Source organism: Rhynchophorus ferrugineus, unplaced genomic scaffold (genome assembly GCF_030347505.1).
Source record: "Rhynchophorus ferrugineus isolate W39M unplaced genomic scaffold, kcgeb_rfMv2 rfM564, whole genome shotgun sequence".
NCBI classification, from domain to species: domain Eukaryota; kingdom Metazoa; phylum Arthropoda; class Insecta; order Coleoptera; family Curculionidae; genus Rhynchophorus; species Rhynchophorus ferrugineus.
The window spans coordinates 10,001-15,000 of record NW_027473141.1 but is presented as its reverse complement, the minus strand read 5'-3'; positions in this window follow the sequence as shown (position 1 = coordinate 15,000).

The following is a 5,000-nucleotide window of genomic DNA, read 5'->3' as shown; positions in this document are numbered from 1 at the left end:
CTGCCCTTCTCGGATCTGTCCCAGTATTCCTGCCATCTTCGTAGCACCTCTTCTCTTTTCTCTTCCTTGATTGTACTCCGGCTGACCCAGCATAGTTCTGCTAGCTCGGCGTCACCTAGATTCGTGGCCTGCCTTGCTAGTTGGTCAGCTTCAGTGGATTCCGCGGTTTCCAGCCTTCTTTGCCATTTGACGGAGATGACCTTTCCTCTTCTTGCCATCTGGACCAGTCTCTGTTGTGTTTCTGATATCTTGTTGATCCTGGTTTCGGTGTCTTCCAGCCAGCAGTTGGCCATCCTGCTGTCTGTTGTGATTTCCACCGGACCAGGTAGATTTAGCCGTTCTATTTCGTCGATGGCATATCTTATTGCCACGAACTCTGCCGTCCTCGCCGTTGTTTTGTCCTGGATCCTGATGCTGCGCCGCATGGTTTGGTCACTGGTTGTTTTGGCAACCAGGCCTATACCAGCTCTCTGTTCTTTGACACTAGCATCCACCCAAATCCTCGTGTTTGGACTCGTGTCCGTTGGGTTTTTCCAGGACTGCCCCCATGGCCATGGTTGTTCCTTGGGGTCAGGTTTCTTGGGTCCGTTTGGGTAGCCGTATCTGGCCGTTGCCCAAGCCTGAGTGGCTGCATCGATATGCAGCGGCGACGTTCCGGCAATGACTTGGAGTGCGTCGTTGGATGTGGTCCTGTAAGCCCCCGTTACCGCGATCAGCACTGATCTCTGGGCGGCTGCCAGTTTCTTCCTAATCCTCTCGGTGTCCGCTTTTGTCCCCCATATCTCGGCTCCGTAGAGAATCGCTGGCCGTATCACTCTTAGATAGATTGTCTTCAGAGTTTCGGCCGCGATTCTGCCATTTTTCATCCTTAGTGGGCCCCAGAGTCTTCCCATGATCCCGGCTGCCTTAGTCCTGACATCCGTAATGTGGTCTACGTACTGCTGCCGCCTATCGATGGTGATACCCAGATACTTGAGCTTGTCGGCTGGAAGTATGGATACTTCACCGAGTGATAGATACGGCGCTCTTCTTTTGACGCCACTCCAGATCCAGATGGCTTCCGTTTTGGTCGCGTTGTAGGTAGCTCTGGCTTCCCGCGACCAATCGTTACATTTCTTCCAGCAATCCTGCCATGCCATGTCCAGTCGTCCTTTGATTACCTTGTTGCTGAGAGCAATAATCTGGTCGTCAGCGAACGCCTGGATTCTGATTCCGCAGTCGTTGACGTCGGCGGTGTCCACCTTGCGGAACCATCCATTCATGTTCAGCAACCACAGTGTGGGACCCAGACTGGATCCTTGTGGGCATCCTTTGTCCGTGTTCATCGTTATGCCGTTACTGAATACTCTGCGGTCACTCATGAAGCTGGCTATGGATTTTGCCATCTTCCGTCCGATGTTGGCTAGTTTTAGTTCCTTTACAATAGTTGGTAGTGTGGCCTCGTTAAAGGCGTTCTTCAAGTCTAGTGCCACGGCTACCACGTGGTTTCCATTGTCTTTTTCTCTATTTATCCAGTTCAGGAGGTCCGATATCGCCGTTATCGTCGACTTGTTCCTCCTGAAACCATACTGCCTTTCGTCGTACAAGTTCATCCTTTCCAGGATGACTTGCAGTCTCCTGTTCAAGATCCTGTCGAGCACTTTCCCCAGGGTCGGAAGGAGGCTGATCGGCCGTTCTCCGCCGCTTTTCTTCCTGATCCAGCATATCCGGGCTGTTTTCCATACTACGGGAAAATATCCTGCATCATAACAGTTCTTGTACAGCGTTATGATGCTGGATTTATGCGTGCTCCAGATCTGCTTGATCAGTTCGTTGGGTATGCCATCCAGTCCCACTGCTTTCCTAGTTTTCAGCGTGTTGATTGCTGCTTCCACTTCCTGTTCTGTGATGTTTTCTTCACCGATTTCTGTGCTAGGCCAGCTGTCGTTGTTAATATCGGCTATAGCTTCTTCGATTTCTTTTCTTTCTGTTGGGTCCGCCTCCGGATGGTATTTCCTAATTTTTGCTCCTTCCCTTCGGTTGGCACCTTCGACAGTTGCTTCCTCCTGGGTGGGGGCCTTCTGACCTCGCTGTACTCCTATCTTCCTAAATACCTCCCATACCGTGTGCCATGGTTTGGTCTCGATGGTGTTGTTTATCACCGAGTTCGTGTATTCCCTTTTCTTGTCGTTGATGAGGTCCCTGTATTGTTTTTTCTTGATCCTGTGTTCTGTAATGAGCATTTGATTTTCTGTGGTGTTTCTGATTCGTCTCTTGGAAATGGCTAGTGCCCGCTTCTTCTCCTCGCACTGCGCGTCCCACCAGTCATTTCCGTGTTTGATCGTGATAGCCCTCTTTTTTATCCTGTTGCTCATTCCTTTCAGGATCTGTTGGAGTACGATGGCTTGTTCCTCTATCACCCTGGTCTCCACGGTAGGTGTGATATTCATTGGGATATTTGCGAAGCGTTCTCTGATGGAATTCCAGTTCGTGTTTCTGAAATCCCATTCAGATTTTTTGGTCTTCCTGGCCTCGTGTTGCCCGTGTATCTCAAATTCAATGTATTTGTGGTCACTCAAGGTTTCTTCGGTTGCATTGATGTTCCAACCGCTAACCTCGGTGCCCCTGCTCCAGGTGGTGTCCACGTTGCTTCTGCCCCTGCTTGTGCTGAAGGTTGGCCTCGTGTAGTCCCCTTCGGCGAGCTGCAGTCCTTGGCTCACTGCCCAGTTGAGGAGTTCTTCACCTCTTGTGCTGTTTTCAGCACTGCCCCACAGTCCATGTTTGGCGTTGAAATCGCCGGCCAAGATCCATTTTCCGGTATACTCCTCCAGGTACTGGGAGATGTATTCTATGTTGGGTAGATTTGCCCCTCCGGGTTCCTCATAGACGTTGGTGATGACTGCGTCGCCTATATAGACAGAGGTGATGTTCTGGGAAGACATGTTTTCTATCAATGTCGCCTTAATGGTGTCCTTGATCCATGTCTCCGTTTTCGTCCTGGGTCCTTTGCTGTACATCAGCCAACCTTCCCATGCCGTCGTTTTAGGTGTCGGTTCTTGGATAAGGACTATATCAAATCCGCCTTCCGACGCCTTTTTCCTCATCAGCGCTGTTGCACTGACACCTTTCCCAGTGTTGAATTGCAGGGTTTTCAGCATCCGTAGTCTGTTATTCTTCGATTGTCCTGCCTTTTCCTATTTTGTTGCGGGCAACTATAGTCTGTTGCCTTGTGTTTTAATTCTTCGGTCTTTGTTTTCCCGGCTCTCACGCAGTTAATGCACTTGTGCTCCTCTGTTTTGCAGGAATTGCCCTCGTGTTTTTCCCCACACTTGTAACAGGCCGGTTCTGTCGCCGTGCAATTTCTATGGCTGTGCCCGTAGCGACAGCACCTCATACATATCAAGACACTGGTCGTTTCTTCGACCCGGTATCTTAGCATGTCCACGATGACTGTGCGCTCCTTCATTATCCTGCTGAAGATCTGCGGGGCTACTTCTAGAATCCAGTTCTGCCTCTGGAATTTGCCGGTCCACGGGATATTTTTAATGATTTTGATATGCTTTGCCTCCGGGTGTTCTTCAATCAGCGTTTTTATTTCCTCGTTTTCATTTATTATGTCCTGTATTATTTCCTCGCCCTTTACATTACTGGGAAGACCGATTAACTTAATGCGAGGATTCAGCCTAACGCCTTCTTTAATTTCTGCTGTCTTAACGGTTTGCATTTTCTCCTTTACGGCCTCCTTTTGCTCGGCGGTTTTGCATTCTACTACTACCGATCCGTTTTTAAGGACTCTAATGCCCCTAAATCCCGTCTGTAGTTCCTTTGTTGTTATGTGCTTCTTGAGTTCCATTTTAGTTTCTTCACCAGTTTTGTTGCTGAAGCTGACGATTATTTCGTTTTTTTGTTTATTTTTGTCCGGGGGTGCCCATGCTCTGGTCGTTTCCTTTTTCTTGTTCGGTATAGTTGTTTTGTTTCCAGTTTTTTGTAAGGCTTTGGCATAGCTTAACTTGTTTGCGTTATTCTCGGGGTGTGGTATCTCCGTTTGTTTCTCGGTATGCCGTGTTTTTTCTAGGTTCATGATTTTATCCTCCATCCGTGCCATTTGCTCTCCCATTTTAGTGAACATATTTTCTATGCTGCTATTTTGTTCCTGTTTCTTGGATTTCCGTTCCATGAGGTCCGTTATGTCCTCAATTTTCTGTAGGGTTTGTAGGATGACGGTACGGTCTCCGATACCGTATTGCATCTTTTTAGATGCTTGATGGATTTTCGTCGCTCGTCCCTTTATCACATCCAGGCATAGTTTAATAGATTCTCTTAGTCCGGCGATGTCCCTTCCGATTAATATGCTCATTGTGAGTCCCGCCAGTTCATCTTCTTTCCCGTCTAGATCGTTCTCTCCAGCGTTAGCTTCGACACCTTCATTAACTTCTTTTTCGGTAACTTCCAGTTGCTCGGTGTCAGTTGTCTTTTTTCTAGCTTGTCGCTTCTCCATTTTATTGCAGTAGTATTAGTTCCTTATTAAAAATGCATATTAATGGGGCTGTGCCCCGATGGGAGATAGCGTTAAAGACCCTATTTATTGTTATTATTGAATTGTGTCACGTATCAGTCAATTATGGCGAGTGCGCTCGGATGATCACTTTGAAAAAATGGCGACCGCCCCTGGCTGCTGGCTTATTTCTTGAGACCGCTGCTAGATGGCGCAAGTGCAACCGATTTTTGAAAAATTGGTGACTGCGCTGTGGTGGGGGCTGTTGTGACCGATTGGTGACGGCGCTGAGTTGTTGACAAGATGGCTTGTTTCTCAAGCTCACGGCTAGATGGCGATAGTGCAGCCGATTTCTGTCAATTTGGCGACTGCGGAGGGCTTCTGCCTCGCTGTGAGCACCGCTAGTAGATGGCGCTGGTGCTGCCGATTTCTGATGATTCGGCGACTGCGGAGGGCTTCTGCCTCGCTGGGAGCACTGCTGATAGATGGCGCTAGTGCAGCCAATTTCACTTAAAATTGGTGACTG